This window comes from Chiloscyllium plagiosum, unplaced genomic scaffold (assembly GCF_037043375.1).
Source record: "Chiloscyllium plagiosum isolate Xiang-an unplaced genomic scaffold, Cpla_swu_hap1 HiC_scaffold_18, whole genome shotgun sequence".
NCBI lineage: Eukaryota > Metazoa > Chordata > Chondrichthyes > Orectolobiformes > Hemiscylliidae > Chiloscyllium > Chiloscyllium plagiosum.
The window spans coordinates 102,573,059-102,592,564 of NW_028270156.1; the positions used below are offsets into that span (position 1 = coordinate 102,573,059).

Consider the following 19,506-nt stretch of genomic DNA (forward strand, 5'->3'; position numbering starts at 1 on the left):
AGAGGGCCCCACTCTACTCAGGCAGCTGAAAACGAGACCTCCCCTCAGAAAATGAGGTCGGGCAAGTGACTGAAGTGTCAGTCGGAGAGCAATTTGGGTCCAATGAACACAACTGTCCTCGTTTTAACATAGTTATGGAAAAAGATCAGGCAGGTCCACAGATAAAGTTGCGATACTGGAGCAGGGCCATATTTGGGGCTATTTGGCAGGATCGAGCAGAGGTCGATGGGTGAATTAAAAATCACACAACAGCAGGTTATAGTCCAACAGATTTAATTCAAAGCACCAGCTTTCGAAGTCCAGGTGATCATTCTGAAAGATGAAAACTTAAACTAAATTTGTTTGGTATTACATTCCATGACACTGCAATCCTGTTGCTATTAATTTTGTGCCTGATGAAGGAGCAGTGCTCTGAAACCTAGTGCCTCCAAATAAACCTGCTGAACTGTAAACTGGTGTTGTGTGATTTTTAACGTTGTCCATCCCAATCCAACACCGGCTCCTCCACATGATGCACCCATTCACTGGGTGAGTCTGTTTGAAGGAAAAGGAATGACTGGCAAATGGAAGGCTTTTAAAAGTGTGATCTCAAGAATCCAATATGTTCCTGTTAGAGTGACGGGAAAAGCTGGCAGGTTTAGGGATCCCTGGCTCATGGGGGATATTGAGGCTCTGTTCAAGAAAAAGAAGGCGGCACACATCGTCTTCAATGTTTCCGTATCTACGTAACCTCTTCCAGTCCTAAAGACATTATCACTCTGTGGAGACACAACAACCCTCTCAGGTCCCTGCAGCACTCCCGATCTGTAGAACCCACTGAAAGCCTGTGATTCTCACAATCCAGTTCTGGCAAGACTCATTTTCTATGTAACATCATCCCATCGCTAACACCCATCCTTTCAATGTAAGCCCCTCCTGTATCTCCATCCATTTACTCATCTCCATAACCTTCTTCAGCTCTTACGCTCCTACCTGTGTAAATGTCACCCTCCCCTACAACCCTTTCCACTTTGACCAAACTGGAGGAGGTTACTAATGCTTCCTTATCTGTGAAACTGTCTCTAACCAAAATTACTGCCCTTCTGGAAAATCTGTCAGACTCCACACCTTCCATATCTAAATAATCTGCAGAAGTAAAACTTCCTATATCTATTAACATCTTCAGTCATGACTACCCTCCAGTCTATACAACCCACTTTATCGCTGACATCTGCTCCATTCACCGAAAATCCTCCCTGTCTGTGTAAACCTCTCCATCCTACTAACACCCTTCTCCCAGTAAACTGCTCCATCCCTCCCAACCTCTCCATCTTCGTGGACACATGTAGACCGTACAACTCTCCACCTTTCTGTAACACCCTGTGGTTCTATGTGCTCCCTGTGAAACCAACTCCAGTCCCCACAATTCTCCGAGTCTGTGTTGTTTTCTCCAGATCAGACCATTGCTGTCTCTGTTACCTCCGACAATCCTAGTAAACCTCCCTAATGTATCTATTCATTCAGATCCCATCCTCTCCAGCCTCCTGAAACCTCTTCCTGCCATTGTAACCCTCCCTATTTAGAACACAGAACAGTACAGCACAGTACAGGTCCTTTAGCCCTCAATGTTGTGTCAAGCTTTTATCCTACTATAAGATCAATCTAACGTGCAGACCATTGAAAGAACAAAGAAAATCACAGCACAGGAACAGGCTCTTCAGGCCGCTAAGCCTCCGCTGATCCAGATTCTCTGTCTAAACCTCTTGCCTATTCCGTCGCCTATTTGGTGAGGATCTGTACCACTTTGCTCCCTACCCATTCATACATCTGTCTGGATACAGCTTAACTGACGTTATAATTCCCACCTGTACCATCTCCGCTGGCAAAGTGTTCCATGCCCCCATCACTCTCTGCGTAAAGATCTTTCCACACATATCTGCCCTCAACCTTTCCCCTGTCACTGTGAACTCGTGACCCCTAGTAATTAAGTTCCACACTCTGGGGGAAAAAATGCTTCTTGCTATCCACCTTGTCTATACATCCCATGATTTTACAGACCACAATCAGGTCTCCAGTCAACCTTCATCTTTCTAATGGAAATAATCCAAAACTATTCAATCTCTCCTTATTGCTAGCGCCCTCTATACCAGGCAACATCCTGGTGAACCTCCTCTGCACCCTCTCCAAAGCATGCACATCCTTTTGGTAATGTGGAGACCAGAACTGTACGTAATATTCTAAACTAATGTCCTATATAACTTAACATGACCTGCCAACTCGTGTACTCAATACCACGTCCAATGAAGGAAAGCATGCCGTATGCTGCCTTGACCACTTTACTGACCTGCGTTATCAAGGAACAATGGATCTGAATACCCAGATCTTAATTTTGCCCAGGACCTTCCCATTTATTGAATAATTCACTTTTGAATTGGATCTTCCAAAATACATCACCTCGCATTTGCCCAGATTGAACTCCATCTGCCATTTCTTTGCCCGCCTCTCCAATCTATCTATATTCTGATGTATTATCTGACATTCCTTCACTATCAGCTACTCCATCAATCTTAGTGTCATCTGCAAACTTGCTAATCAAGGAGACGATACCTTCCTCCAAGTCTACCAACATTCAGCTCCTCACCACCACCACCCTCCCCTTACTGGGAAAGGATCCTGACCCTAACAACCCCGAGAGACTGACTGAGAGTGTCCAAGCTCCCGGACTGGGATTTAAGACTCCCCTTGACTCACTGTGCTAGGCACCCTGACTGAATGTGGATAATGATACTAAGCTTCCTGGGTTTGTGTTTGCACTAAACGCCAAGACAATGCAGCAGGTGGATGAGCCTGGTAGCCCTAGCTGAGGGGTAACACTGCTAAAGGCAGGGTGAGGTGAGGCAATAATTATGTGAGCATTCAAGTCAGCTCAAAGTGAATGTGTACAAACACGGAGTGAGCAGCCCAGAGGGACAGCCCATGAGTTGGGTGTGTGTCCCTGAGCACAGTGTCCTTGCAGCAGCATTGAGTGTGTACAAACACGGAGTGAGCAGCCCAGAAGGACAGGCCATGACCTGGGTGTGTCCCTGAGCACAGTGTCCTTGCAGCAGCATTGCAATGAGAGCTGTCAGTGCACCCTGAGCTGCAGCATTGAAGTACAGAAGCGTACTGTCAGTGGGTTGGAGATGTGCTGGGATGGCATGGTGAGGCTGACATATGTCAGATGCCAGCATTGGAGGGTATGTAGTACATGCAGCTTTGGTCTGTGCAGTGTCCCCTGAGACGCTGGTGTCCAAGACAGAAGGCCACAGGAGCAAAGGTCATGATGGCGTCACCAGATACCAGCTCTAACATTCATGTCAAATTGTCCATATTGAGTTTCCCCACAGTGAGAGGAGGACGTGAACCTGAAAATTAATGAGTAGAGATCTGCATGAAAGTGGCTGCTGATCATCAGGAGTTATTCAATCAGCAATTGGCCACTATCTTGCTGAAATCTTGTCTTGAACTGTACAGCACAGGAACAGGCCTGTCAGCCCACTAAGTTGCACTGATACTTGATGCCTTTAGAAGTTATAAAATGATGTATATCATTATATTCCCTGCAAACTCATGTACATGTCAAGATACCATCATTGCTGTTGTATCTTCTTTTATAGCCTCCTCCACCAGTGCATTCCGGGCACTTTCACATTCTGTCTGGAACAGATAAAAAAAAAACTTGCTTCTCATATATCATTTAAACTTTCCCCCATTTACCTAAAACATATGCGCCCCAGCAATTAATATTTCTACTCTGGGGAAAAAAAAGACTCCAACTGTCTATTCTATCCATACCGCTCATAATTTTGTAAACCTGTAACAGGTTCCACTTATGTCTAATATCCTCCAAATCAGACAACATCCTAGTAAACGTTTTTCAAACCCTCTCCAATACCTCGATATCCTTTTGCTGATCTGGCAATCAGTCCTGCACACAATATTCTGGATGCCGAAATATAGTTCTATCCAGCTGCAACATGTAATAATGTTTGCCTGTGTTGCCACTTTCAGGGAACTATGGACCTGTATGCCCAGATCCCATCAATGTTGAAGCTACTTAGAGGTATTTCATTTAATGTATATTTCTCTCCTGCAGCAGACTTTCTCAAACGTATCAACTCGCAATTGCCCATTTTAGATTACATCTGCTTTTTCTGCATCCAAGTCTCCAGCCCACATATATCCTGCTGCATCATCTGCCAATCATCCTGACAATCCGCAACTCCCCCAATCTATTCACGCATATCCAGACAGAAAAAAACACCCTTCCACCACTACTGACTGCTATGACCAAGCAGTTCTCTGTCTACGTTACTGACTGACCGCTGATCCTATTTCACATCACCTTCTGTATGAGCCTGCTGTAAGGAACCATATCAAAGGCCTTGCAGTGATCCAGATGGCCAACATCCAGCTCCATGCTCTCATCAATCACTTTTGCCACTTTCTCAAAATATTCAATCACATTTGTGAGACACAATTTTCCCCACACAAAGCCATGTTGTCCATCGTGAATAAGTCCATATTTTTCCAAATGTGGGTCAGTCCTATCACTAAGAATCTCCAATATCTTCCATACCACTGATGTAAGGCTCTCTGAGCTGAAATCCCTGTAATTATCCGTGTTGCCCTTCTTCAACCAAGGAGCAACATTGGCGTTATTCCAGTTCTCTCGAACCTCTGCTGTCACTGAAGCGCAAACAAAGTGTGTGCAGAAGGTCCCAGCCATTTACTACCTCGATCCCCTCAGTATTCCGGGATTATTCCCATCATATCCTGGAGACTTGTCGACCTTAATACTTTTCAATACACCCAACACTGCCTCCATTTTTAATATCAAAATGACGCCGGATATCAGCATGTCCATCTCTTGACTCACCACCCATCATGTCCTCCTACTTTGTGAATACCAATACAAAGTATTTATTAAAGACTTAACCCCCTTCCTCCAGCTCCATGCATTAATTCCCTCCTTTGTCCTTGATCTGGCGTACTCTTTCCAGGCTACTCTATTCCTCCTGATAAACTGCTTTGGCATTTTCCTTAATCCTGTTTATAAAGACATTGCATCGTGCTTTTTCGTCCTCCCATCTCTTTTTCTTGATGTTTTTCCTGTCTTTTATCATGTTTTTCGAGGCTTCTGAGTGTCTTCAGTTCCCAAACTCTTAGATGTACTTCCTTTTTCTATTTGACTGAACTGACAATGTCTCTTGTCATTAAACTTTCTCAAATCTTGCCATCCTTACCACCCTGATTCCATGACCAGATCTCACATCCCTGAATATAGTAACATCGAGAAGGGTCTGATGGGCTTCTCAGACAATTCTCCCAGATTCATCACAATAGCCCCCATTGTTGAGGTCCTTTAATCTTTAATTGAAACTCAGAAACATATACAGACCATCGACAGTTTCTATTGCTTGCCTTTTATATTCCTTATTTTACTTTCCCTTCTATGATCTGAAAAGAAATCTGCTAAAGATGACTCGATATTTCTTGACAGCATCATTTCACAAACACTGTTTGCTTTCTAATTTCGTTTTGGATCTCACCCCTCCATATTCCACACTCCCCTCGTCATTCTGTAGTATTACATTCCCGTTGTGTGATGTAAGGTTTCCTGTTCTGTCTTTGTATTCCTAGATTTCAAGGTGGCTCTGGATTTAGCTGCCTGACCCTTTTCACTTTATGAGAACACATTTTCTTACAATCACTTTAATCTCCTCTCAGATTAAATGCCACTGCTCTGATTCTGATTTATTTTCTAGTTACTTGTTTCCGTTTACTTGAAGAAATAAAGTTAGACAGTGTCTTCTTCGTCTAGCTTTGTCCTTTACAATACTTATGTTAAAATCAAATGAATTATGATCACTATTCCCTAAATACTGTCCTTTTCTTTCCAGATGGCAATGGTAATGACTGCGGATGGTGCTAACAGAGGAAATGTCAATGTACTCATATCTGCTACTGGATGGTGGAGGGAGGGAGTCGTTGTGGATGGGGACCATTTATTTCAGCTGCTCAGTCTTTAATCGTGTCAAACTATCTGAGTACTTCTGGAGTTGCACCCATCAAACAAGTGGAGATTATTTGATCATATTCCTGACTTGAACCTTGGAGAATTTGGCCAGGCTTTGGCAAAGCAGAAGAAAAGTTACTTGCAGCAGGATTCCTAACTTCTGATTTGATGTTCTCACCGTAGCAGGGAAATAGCCTTGGATTAACCTGAGAATGTTAATGCCAATACCAGTAATGGTACTGCCTTTGAATTTTGAATGTCGATAATGAGGTGGTTTAAGATGGTCATTGTCTGACATTTGTGTGGCACAGATGTTACTTGTCACTTGTCAGCCCCGAAGCCTGGCTGCTTTCCAAGTCTTGCTGCATTTGGACTGATTTTTGTGATCTGAGGAGTTGGGAGTTGTAAACTCATGAGCCAACCTCATCACATCTGATCGTATGAAGGAGTGAGCTTTCAGATAGCTGGTTTTCCAAACTCCCTGCTGCCTTTGTTCTTCTCGATGGCAGTGACTTTAGAAGGTACTGTCCAATAAGCCTTGGAGCAGTGAGTCTTGTAGATGGTATACACTGCTATTGCTGCACATCAGTGGGATATGGATGGATGGTCGTGGAAGTGATAATTGTTAAATTGGCTGGAATTTCACCTTATATTACATTTCAGGAATAACCATCGCAGGTTTTGTGGAGTTAGTAGGTGAATTCCTAACCTCTGACCTGCTCTAAAAGGCAGTGTTATTAATGTGGCTAGTTCAGGGCAATTCCTAGTCAGTGATGGCACCCAGGATGCTGATAGACACCGTGTTGGGGACTCAATGTTGGGGACTCATTGTTGGGGACTCAGTGATGGGAATGCTATTAAAAATCAAAGAATGATGGTTTGATTCTTTATTGTTATAGTTGTCTAATGTTTGAGTGTCGTGAACATTACTTGCTGTTGTCAGACAAAATCCGGATGTTTTCCAGGTCTTGTTGCATTGCAGCATGGTCTGTTTCAGGAATGGTATAATGAGTGACCATTCCCCCGTCTGACCTTATGATGGAGAGAGGGTCATTGCAGCAGCTGGAAATGGTTGAGCCTCAGACACTCTCTTTCCTGAGGAATGGCTGCAGAGCTTTCCTGGAGTTCCAGTTGCTCACACTGACAACAGACATTATTGTTGCTGGGGATAATTACTCACACTGACAACAGACATTATTGTTGCTCGGGATAATTCCCACCAGGAGAGTACTTGCCCCAGATTCTGATTAACTATAGTTTTACTCGGGCTCCGATTGTCACACTCTGTTAAATGGTGACTCGATGTTAAGAGTAATTACTCTCACTGCCCCTTTGGAGTTCCACTCTATTAAACTGAGCTTGCAGTGGGTTCAGGATCTGAGTGAGCCTGACGGGACACTACCTGAATGACAATTATTGCTGATTGATCCCATTATTGCTAACACTTTCCATCACATTTCCACGGTGGACCGTACACTGATGGGTCAGTGACTGGTTGCAATGCAAGGGCCTTGCTTTTTGTTCACAGGACACACGCGGGCAGTTTATCACATTGTTGGTAGGTGTCAGTGTTCTTGCTGGAATGGAACAGCTTGGCTAGAGATGTGTCAATCTCTGGAGTTTCCAGACTCTCCAGCCATTTCTCGACATTGTGTGGAGTGAATTGAATAGTCTGAAGATTGGGGTCAGTGATGCTGGGGCCTACTGAAGCGGCCTGAAATGGATCATCTGCTCAGCCCGCCTGGGTGAGGATTGTTCCAAATGCAGCAGCTTTATTTTATTCCTGCTGTGCTGGGCTCCCCAATAATTGGGGATTTCATTGTTGGAGAGCAGCAGCCTCCTCCTCAAGTTGTCTCTTTCATTGTCCACTATCTTTTATAACTACATGTGGCAGGATTGCAGGGATAGATCTGAACCATTGGTAGTGGAATCACTGAGCTCTGTCCATCACTTGCTGCTTGTGCTGTCGGAATACAAGTCGTCCCGTTTTGCAGCTGAAGGCAGTAAGAGTTTCTCCAGGCTGTCCCTCGTCTCCAGGTCTGGCTGGTGTTGCTCCCAACATGTTCTTCTGCACTCAACACTGACCCAGTTACTGTAGAGTGGGAGATATATTGGGCCGTGATGGTTACTGTACAGTAGGAGGTATGTCGAGCTGTAATGGTTAATCTACAGTGGGAGGTATGTCGGGCCATAATGGTTACTGTACACTGGGAGGTATGTCGGGCCGTGATGATTACTGCACAGTGGGAGGTATGTCGGGCCATAATGGTTACTGTACAGTGGGAGGTATGTCAGGCCGTGATGGTTACTGTACACTGGGAGGGATGTCGGGCCGTGATAGTTACTGTACAGTGGGAGGTATGTCGGGCCGTGATGGTTATTGTACAGTGGGAGGTATGTCGGTCCGTGATGGGTACTGTACAGTGGGAGGTATGTCGGACCGTGATGGTTATTGTACAGTGGGAGGTATGTCGGGCCGTGATAGTTACTGTACAGTGGGAGGTATGTCGGACCGTGATGGTTATTGTACAGTGGGAGGTATGTCGGGCCGTGATAGTTACTGTACAGTGGGAGGTATGTTGGGCCGTGATGGTTACAGTACAGTGGGAGGTATGTTGGGCCGTGATGGTTATTGTACAGTGGGAGGTATGTCGGGCCGTGATGGTTACTGTACAGTGGGAGGTATGTTGGGCCGTGGTGGTTACTGTACGCTGGGAGCTATGTCGGTCCAGGAAGTTGCAGACTGTATGAGTTGTATAGAATATGATCCTGCTGCTGCCGATGGGTCATTGAACCTCATGGATGCATCATCATTTGTTGCTTAATCTGTTCAAAGTCTGTACCATTCAGTACATGTCATGGTGAGGAGGGTCTGCAAAATGTGAAGTTAGCCCTTGTTCCACATAAGGACTGTGCAGTGAACATTGTTACCGATATATGAAATGGAGAGGTGTGTCTGCAGCAGGCAGATCGGTGATGATGTGGTCAATTATAGGTTTCCCTTTTATTGGTTCCCCATAATCTGCCGCAGAGCAGTCTAGCCACCACAGGATCCAGCATCAATGCTGAGCACTATGGTTATATTAGATTCCCTACAGTGTTGGAACAGACCATTCGGCCCAACCAGTTCACACCAACCCTCCGAGGAGCAACCCACTACCATGGTCAATTCACCTGAGCTACATTTCTTTAGACTGTTGGAGAAAACCCACGCAGACATGGGGAGAATGTACAAACTCCACACAGGCAGTTGTCCAAATCTGGAATCAAATCTGGGTCCCTGGTGCTGTGAGGCAGCAGTGCTAACAACTGAGCCGCCATGCTGCCCTATATTGACTATATGCCAAGAAGCTGCCCTCTTCTGCCTGGCTGTGCCCTTTCAGGGGAGAGAACCTACCACAGAGGGTGCTGATGTTGCTTGGGACATAGTCCTGTTCACATAATCTTGCTATTTAGACAATATCTGATTGTTGCTTGATTAGTCTGTGGGAAATATACAACAGGTCACTTTTACATTCTGTAAAATGAAGAGTTAATATCACTTTATTTCTTACATATTTTAAAATAAACCAAACATCATTGTTTTTAAGTTGAAACCAATTGAAGTGAACAATAATTGATTTACCAGAGCGCACACCTCGCTATTACAGTTCAGTGACTATAGTAAACAGCTGATTCATGTTCAGTTCAGTGAGCACACCACCTTGCAGGCAGCAAAGCTGTTCGAAATGACATTGAGAAAAAACCTACATTCAGACACAGTTTTACTGGTCCTCACCATGACCTCCAAAACACTGGCCATCTCCAAAATCTGTCCAGAGAGCTTCCAAACTGGAGCTGGGCAGTTACTGATACAATCCCTCACAATAGACTGGTGAGAGACATACTTGAACAATGGGGAGATATGTGTGGGGCAGACTGGTCAATGGACTAGCACATGGCGTTGGTCCAGACGTAGTTCAACATTTGTAACAATGACCTATAAACAACCATGTCTTGCAAGTATATCTCTTCTTGTGTGCCACCTGAACTCTGTAATTCTGCACCTTGGACCCGATCCTGAATGAAGGTGTTATAAAAGTGATAGGCTCCTGCAGCACATGGCATCTTACATTTCATCCCTCATAAATCATATCCAGTGTATGTTAACCCCACAATGTCAGTATCCAAACAGAATTGTGCAGCTCTATTTTTGGCCAGCATCATCCCAGACCAACGTTCTTGTGTGTGACTTGAGCTGGAAATCTCTGTGTAAATGTTTGCAGCATTGTTCTAACCATTAACAGCAAAGTCTCTTTACTGAAGGTCTAACATCATTTCGTAATACCAACTTTTAGATTGTCCAATAAACACAAAATCCCCCCCTTTATTCAGTTCATTTTTGTAACAATATGATGAAAACAGTGCAGAACTCACAGTAAGGAGCATTGAAATGATGAGTCTCATTTCCACACCCAAGACCAATTATTATTAAGTGCAAGGACTTTGAAAATATGCAATTAATTTTCCTTGTATTAATGTTGTGAACTAATAGTCGACTTTCCTGCTCCTCAGATGCTGCCTGAATGGCTGTGCTCTTTCAGAACCACACTTTTTGACTCTGATCTTCAGTATCTGCAGTCCTCACTTTCTCCCTGCTAATATTCCCTCATAATCATTTTTGTGGTAACAATTTCACTGTGTGTTTAAACATGTTAGTCAGATATGAATACATTTTGAATTGCTTATGTCTATCTCAGAGCTCAGTAATGTTGTGTGTGAATGTCAATGACTGTGTTTTGCTCGGTATGTAGGCCATGCCTCTGAGAGAATGACAGATTATCCCTTCAGCTGTTCACAAGCAAGTTACGGACTGAACCCAACCAGCCTGAACTCACAAAACCCAAAGCATAGTGTCTAGCATTGGGCATGTTTGGACAATATTTTTCATTTTAATTTATTCATAGAATATGATTGGGCCAGTATTTATTGTCCGTCCCTTGTTTCCCTTGAGAAGGTGGTGGTGAGCTGCTGCACTAAACCACTGCAGTCGATGTGTTGTCGTTAAACGTACAATACCATTCGGGAGGGACTTTGAAACAGTGACACTGAAGGAACAGCAACATATTTCCCAATCAGGGTGGTGGTGGCTTGGTTCGGAATGTGAACATGGACAGGCCCCCATATATCTGCTTCCCTTGTCCTTCTTGATGGTTGTGGTTTCGGATGTACGTTATAAGAAGTCCTGGTAAATTTCTGCAGAGCACCGTGGAGATGGCAGGAATTGCTACTCCTGAGTGTCAGTGGATGAGGGATGAAGCTGCACTCACACAGGCAAATGGGGGGGGGGGCGGGTATTTCATCACACACACTTTCAACATGTGTCTTAGAGAGAGGGGACAAGTTTTCAGAAAACATGAGGTAAATTATTCGATTAGATTACTTACAGTGTGGAAACAGGCTCTTTGGCCCAATAAGTCCACACCAACCCTCCGAAGAGAAACCCACCCAGACATGCTCCCCTACATTTACCCCTTCACCTAACAATATGGACAATTTAGCATGGCCAATTCACCTAACCTGCACATCTTTGGACTGTGGGAGGAAACCGGAGCAAACCCATGCAGACACGGAGGCAATGTGCAAACTCCACTCGGACATTTGCCCAAGACAGGAATTGAAGCCGTGTCTCTGGCGTTGTGATTCAGCAGTGCTAACCACTGTGCCACCGTATTTATGCAGGATTCCTAGCTCCTGACACATTCTTGTAGCCAATTAACTTACATATGTCGACAAGTGTGCCGCTGGAAAAGCACAAGAGGTCAGGCAGCATCTGAGGTACAGGAGAATCAATGTTTGAGCATAAGCCCTTCACAGAAATGGGTAATGAAATTATATGATCAGTCCAGTTCTGGTTTACAGTAATCCCTGGAATTTTGCTAGGTGGATGTTCAGTGATGGTGGTGGCATTGACCGTTAGAGGAGAAAGTTCCGTTCTGTATTGTTAGAGGTAATTGTTGTCTGGCACATGTGTAATGGAAGTGGTCCTTGTCACTGTTAAGCACATACCTGCATATTTCCAGGTCCTTGTTGCATTTGGATAAGGATTGCTTCAGTATCTGAGTAAATCACAAATGGTGTTGAACATTGTCCAATCATTGACAAGTATTCCATTTTGTGACTTTAATATATAGGGAGGGCCATTTATGATTGGGCCTAGGGCAGAGAGCACTCTTATAGCTCACATATACTGTCCCTCTCTCTGGGTTAGGAAGCTGGCTTCTAGTTCCACCTGGTCCAGAGGTGTCTAACAACATATCTGTGCAGAATAATGTTACAGTATCTTCCCCAATGAGATGAGCGAGGACTTGGTTAGTTCAATAAGTTGGACAGCTAGTTATTAATACCAACAGTATGGATTCATTTCCTTCACTGAATGGTGTGACTAAAGGACTGTCCTACTCAACCTCTCCCTTACTTGAGGCATGATGACTGTCCTGGTAAACTGCCGCCGGTTGTCTCTGACTAATGAGAGAGCAGCCCTATCATTCTGCAGGAGTATGGTGACTTACCTTTCCATTTTTGATCTACAGACTTACTCCAACACCAACACAGGGGAACTGCTGCGGAGATGGCTGGTCTCCACCATCCCCAGCCACCTTCTTTTGTACCAGGTATAACTTGAGCCAGTGCAGACGATTCCTAATTGCTCCAGTTTTGCCATTAATCCTGGATACGGCACTTGGTCAGATGCAGTTATGATGATGATAAAAGTGCAGTCACTGCCGCCTCACCTCTAGAATTCAGCGGTGTATTTTCTTGTTGTATATCGTTAAACCAAGGCTTCAATGAGCCCAAGGGATGAGTAGCCAAACTGAGCTTTCGTGAGCAGGTTGGTGCTGAGGAAGTGCTACTTGATCCCACTGTAGATTCCAATAACATTCCAATATTTTATTAGTGATAGGGATTAGAGCAAGGGGGCAATCATTAATTGCCTGATGTTTGGTCTGTGTGTGTACAGGACACACTCGGATAGTTCCCCAGATTGTCAGGTATATGCCAGTGCTGTATCCCAGCAGGAACAGCTTGAATGGAACGTTCTCAGGGCCCACAGCCTTTGCATTATCCCATCCGTCCAGCCACTTGGAGATACCACAGAAAATGAATTGAATTTGCCGAAGACTGCTATCTGGAGGAGAATAAAATAGATCATCCCATCGATACTTCTGCCTGAACATTGCTGTGAATGCTTCAGCCTTAGCTTTTCTATTGTTGTGCTGAGCACTTCCGTCATTCAGGAATGTAGTATTTGTGGATCCTCCTCCTCCAGAGAGTTGTTTGATTGACCACACAATTCATGCTGACAGCATATGACAGGATTGCAGAGATTAGGTCTGATTTGTTGGCTAGATCTGTCTGTCACGAGCTGTTTAGGCTATTTGGTGAGTAAGTGGTCCTGTTTGGTAATGTCACCGTTCCCAATATGGTCATCGATCAATGTGTCTGCCACCTTGGCAGGCCCTCCTGTATTCTCCATTGAACAAGGGCTTATCTCCTGGCCTGACTGTCAATGTAAAGTGGAGCAGATGCCAGGCAATGACAGTGAAAATTGTGCTCGAGTACTATTCTGTTGCTGTTGGTAATGACCCAAACCACCTCACACAGGCCAGTGCTGAGTACTAGATCTCTTCAAAATCTGTCCCATTTAGCATGATGATAGTATCTTTCACATGGGCACGCATGCACACGCGCGTGCACACACACGCACACACACACACACACATACAAATGTAAAAGTGGGACTTTGTCTCCAGAAATACTGTGTGCGGTGTCACCGTTCCCAATATGGTCATCGATCAATCTGTCTGCCACCAGTAGGTTTCTCCCTCTCAGTTGCCCCACCCCATTCCCCTCCCCGACCAAGTGCAGACCCAGTCTCACAGCTATGTCCTTTTTTGAACCGATCATCTTTATAAGTAGTGCTGCTGCTGAACCCGTCTTCGTGCTGGTTATGAAATGGCCCACCCAGGATACATTCTCCAGCTCTGTCAGTCTCTCCTTCAAGTGTTGTTAATGTGGAGGGACACTGATCCATCAGCTGAAGGAGGGGAGTCAGCAGGAGGTTTCCTTTTCAGTGTTTGATCTGACACCGTTTGGTTTTGTTATGTCATAATGTTGCTTGAGCAATTTGTAAGACACCTCTCCCAAATCTTGCCCTAGCCCCCAGATTTTAGGAAGGAGGGGTTTCCAGTCTCTGCAGGACTTTTGTTCTTGTTACTATCTATTGAAGGGCCTCTACTCTCTCTCTATGACACTCTATGACTCTTGTCATTGGACACTCCAAGGTCTCACTCTTCAGTTCCTCCCAGTGCCTTTATTCTACAGATTTCTACAATATTTTCTCCGTTGCGTCATTGCATAATACCGTTTTTAAACTATCTACGTGTATCTCTGGATCTTTCCCTGTCATCTCCACCAGCCGTTGCATCCATCTGCATCTCAGTAACCCTCCGTATCTCCACAATCTTTATCTCATACTCCAGCCCCATCTATCACTGTAAAATCCGCCAGCCCCTACACCCCTCCCTATCTCTATAATCTCCAGCAGCTACACCTCTCCCTATATCCTGTGAATCATTTTAAAAATATCTCACTAACATCTTCTAGCATGCACACGCCACACTATCTCTTGACTACCTCCAGCCTTGCTTTCCCATCTCTGTAATATCTCCAGCCTTGCTTTCCTATCTCTGTAACATCTCCAGCCTTGCTTTCCTATCTCTGTAACACCTCCAACCTTGCTGCCCTCTCCCTGTAACATCTCCCGCCTTGCTTTCCTGTCTCTGTAACATCTTCAGCTTTGCTTTCATATCTCTGTAATATCTCCAGCCTTGCTTTCCTATCTCTGTAACATTTCCAACCTTGCTTTCCTATCTCTGTAACATCTCCAGCCTTGCCTTCCTATCTCTGTAACATCTCCAGCCTTTGCTTTCCTGTCTCTGTATCATGTCCAGCTTTGCTTTCCTATCTCTGTAAGATCACCAGCGTTGGTTTCCTACACATCTCAGTGAATTGTTTACATATCTGCTCCTGTTTTGTCGTCGTTCTGTGGGCAGCATGGTTGCACAGTGGTTAGCACTGCTGCCTTACAGTTCCAGAGGCCCGGGTTCAATTCCCGCCTCAAGCAACTGTCTGTGTGGAGTTTGTACATTCTCCCTATGTCTGCGTGAGTTTCCTCCGGGTACTCCCATTTCCACCCACAATCCAAAGGTTAGGTGAATTGGCCATGCTTAATTGCCCGTAGTGTTAAATGTAGAGGAATGGGTCTGTGTTGGTTGCTCTTCGGATGGTCAGTGTGGACTTGTTGGGCAGAAGGGCCTGTTTCCACACTGTAAGCAAAATGCTCTGTGTGTGTCATCATTTTGATTCGAAACTCGACCCACAAAGCCTCATTTGAAGACCCTTCCAAGATATTGTCCATCCTTTCAGCAATAACTGGCTTGTTAATTTATAATGCAACACCACTTCCTCTTTAACACCCTGCCCTGTCCTGCATATAGTTCCAATACAACAGAGTATTGAGTTGTTAGCCCTGACTTCCCTCAAATGCGCCTCTGTGATTGCAAAAATGTCACACCTCCACTTGTCAACTCATTCCCTTATCACATCTGTCAGCCTGTCTGATAATATTCCCAGCATTAATGTAAACTGGAATATAATACCTGAAATACCTTGTACCTCGGAGTTCTTCAGTCATTTCCTGTTTGTTATCAAGCTGCTCAAACCATGAATCACAACTCTAACTCTGGCACTGAATGAATATCTGTGGAATTGTAATTTCTTTTTTAAAAAATGTATTCATCAAGTGCAACTTTCCAGAACTGAGCAGTCAGCTCCACATACAATGAGTCCTGATGGTTAATTCCCCACTCAGTGTGCAGAGGGGACAGCCCTCAGTAATGGAGAAAGTGAGGACTGCAGTTGATGGAGATTAGAATCAAAACGTGTGGTGCTGGAAAAGCACAGCAGATCAGGCAGCATCCGAGGGGCAGGTGAGTCGATGTTTCGGTCATAAATTCTTCATCAGGAAGGCATTGGTGCATTCCTTTATTTTTTCATTCCATGATTCATAGCATGTTGTAAACTATACTTACTCAGGAAGGCAGCACTGTATATTGCACTGAAATGGAAAGCGGTCAATCAGTTGGTTGGTCAGGGTGTAGAAAAGTTGAAGGGAAGTATACACTGATTGAATAAATTACAAACATAAGGATAGACAAATCCCCTGGGTCAGATGGGGTTACCCTAGTTTACTCCAGGAAGTGACGGAGAGATTGGCTTGCCTTTGGCGATGATCTTTGCATCCTCACTGTCTACTGGAGCAGTGCCAGCCAGATGATTGGAAGGTGACAAATGTTATTCCCTTGTTCAGGAAAGGGAATCGGGATAACTCTGGGAATGACCGAACAGTCAGTTTTACATCAGTGGTGGGCAAAGTATTGCAGGCGTTTCTGAGAGACCGGATTTACAATTACTTAGAAAACGATAGTTTGATTAGAGATAGTCCGCATGGCTTTGTGAGGAGCAGGTCATCCCTCAGAAACCTTATTGGATTCTTTGAAGATGTAAAAAAACACATTGATGACGGTAGACCAGTAGATGTAGTGAACAAGAATTTTAGCAAGGCGTTCCCCATTGTAGGCTCATTCAGAAAGTACGGAAGCATGGGGCGCAGAGAAATTTGGCTGTCTGGATATGGGCATGGCTGGCCCATAGAAGACAGAAGATGGTAGCAGATGGAATGTATTCAGCCTGGAGCTCAGTGACCAGTGGTGTTCCACAGGGATCGGCTCTGGGACCTGTGCTGTTTGTGATTTTTATAAATGAATTTGATGAGGAAGTGGACAAGTAGGTTAGTAAGTTTGCCAATGACACGAAGTTTGGTGTGGTTGTGAATAGTGTGGTGGGCATTGTAGGTTGCAACAGGATATTGACAGGATGCAGAGCTGGGCTGATAAGTGACAGATAGAGTTCAATCTTAAAAAGTGTGAAGCAATTTATTTTGGAAGATTGAATTTGCATAAAGAGTACAGGGTTAAAGGCAGAATTCTTGGCAGTGTGGAGTAACAGAGGGATCTTGGGGTCATTTATCATAGATCTCTCAAAGTTGCCACCCAAGTTGATAGGGTTGTTCAGAAGCAATACGGTGTGTTGTCTTTCATTACCAGGGGGATTGAGATGAGGAGCAGCGAGGTTATTTCTTCGCTCTATAAAGCTGTGGTTCAACCACACTTGGAATATTGTGTTCAGTTCTATGCCTCATTATCGGAAACACGTGGAAGCCTCAGAGAGTGTGCAGAGGAGACTTACCAGGGTGCTGCCTGGACTGGAGGGCATGTCTTACAAAGAAATGTTGAGCGGTTAGAGCTTTCCTCCAGCGGTGGTAGTAGAGTCAGATACATTCGGGATATTTAAGAAGACTCTTGGAAAGGCACACGAAAGTTAGTGCATTGAAGGTTATGTCGGTTAGCCTGATCTTAGAGTAGGATAAAAGGCTGGCAAAACATTGAGGGCTGAAGTGTCTGCACTGTGCTGTACCGTTCAATGTTCCAAGTTGCACTCAGCTTGTGGATTCTCATCAGTTAGTGAATGTGTGAGGGAGTGAGGTGTCTGAGGGAGTGAGGGAATGGAGTGTGTGAGGGAGTGAGGTGTGTGTGGTCAGGAAGGTGGGGAAGGGCGTTAGACCAAGACGTCCAGTTTTGATGTAATTGTTACATTCACCTGAGTGTCAGCACAATATGTGTGGTTACCTAGACCAGACAAAATCCACAAATTCAGTTATTAAAACGATTTTTGGCTTGCCGTTTGCTCCTGGTTTCTTCAGATACATTCTGCTGGGTTACCTATGAATTAGTATCTGAGCATCCGCAGGCATGTATAATTTTATTTTGATATTGTTGAATGTGAAGGTACATTTATTGGATATAGTTTCAGAGCGTTCACTGTGAGACACAAAATGCTGCAATTGACTGTCAATTGTGAACGTTTTCACCCAGTGTCTGGTCCAGGGAGCATATGTATGGAGTCTGGGGGACATGCCAGATGTCACCACCATAAGTAACGTGTGCGATGTGATTCTGATACTCCATGTCCATACATCTGCTCCCTGGGCCAGGCTCTGACTGATGATGAATTTGTAAGATCTGGTTCCTGGTCAGTCATTGGTATCTAATTTAGACAGCATTTGAGAGCAGTGATAGCCTGTTGGCTAGTTTCCTCCTGCTCAAGGTGGATTCCAAATGATTCTCTGTGAGGGAATATTTGCATGACTGCCCTGACCCAGGTTGGAAACTCTCTTCACAGATGCAGGACCAGGCCAGTGTCTCTCTGAGTGCTACATGCAGCGGTGAGGTCCAGTAACACTGTACACGAATTCACCCTTTTGGAATCCACTTTTAATGTCGGTCATGATGCAAGATAATGGGTTAACGGCGCTGCACAATAATCAGGAGTTTGCCATGTTTGTGAATTGTGCAATAATAAGTTATGAGCTACAATTATTCAACTGAACGATAACTGCATCATCTCTGAAGACAATAAAATTGATTCTATGTTGATGGAATTAAAATATAAACACCGAACGACCGTTTATGATACAAAAGTAAAGAATGTACATTTTGTTTTGTATCTAAAAAGAACATGTTGTCTGACTATGCTGGTGATCACAATTACACATTGAATCTCAGTGTTCAAATGCATACATTATCGCTCTATCATTTGCAAAATAGTTGACATCTGACAGATTGAATATTCAGAGTGAGCATTTGATTGAACAATTAAATAGAATTATAACATTTAAATATAAGCAATCAATTTAATTTATCACCTGAAATGTGTGAGCTTCCGTTATTTGCCAACAATTCTATTCGTTTTAAAATAATGATGGAAAAGGATAGTCTAGATCTAAAAGTTGAAGTTCTCAATTGGAGAAAGGCCAATTTTGACGGTATTAGGCAAGATCTTTCAAAAGCTGATGGCGGCAAATGTTCGTAGAAAAGTGGATCGCTACAAAATGGGAAGCCTTCAGAAATTAGATAGCCGGAGTCCAGAGACAGTATATTCTTGTTAGGGTAAAAGGAAAGGCTGGTAGGTATAGAGAATGCTGAATGACGAAAGACATTGAGGGGCTAGTTAAGAATGAGAATGAAGGATATGACAGGTACAGACAGGATAGATCGAGTGAATCCTGAGAAGAGTATAAAGGTAGGAGGAGTATTCTAAAGAGGGAAATCAGAAAGGCAAAAAGGGGACATGAGGTAGCTTTGACAAATAGAGTTAAGGAGAATCCAAAAGGATATTACAAATACATTGAGAACAAAAGGGTAAACAGGGAGAGAAAAGAGATCTCAAAGATCAGCAAGGCGTCCTTAGTGTGGAGCCGCAGGAGATGGGAGAAATACTGAACGAGTATTTTGTATCAGTGTTTACTC

The 19,506-nt window shown here is 44.1% G+C and overlaps 1 long non-coding RNA gene across 1 annotated transcript in view; it reads left to right on the forward strand.

Annotated features, from left to right (window-relative positions):
- The window catches only part of LOC148147130 (uncharacterized), a 73,841-nt gene extending 55,254 nt beyond the window's left edge, over nucleotides 1–18,587 (forward strand). The window contains exon 3 of the long non-coding RNA XR_015760064.1: nucleotides 18,380–18,587. This is a non-coding gene — a long non-coding RNA (uncharacterized LOC148147130). The remainder of the gene's footprint in view (nucleotides 1–18,379) is intronic.
- Nucleotides 18,588–19,506: the final 919 nt, after the last annotated feature.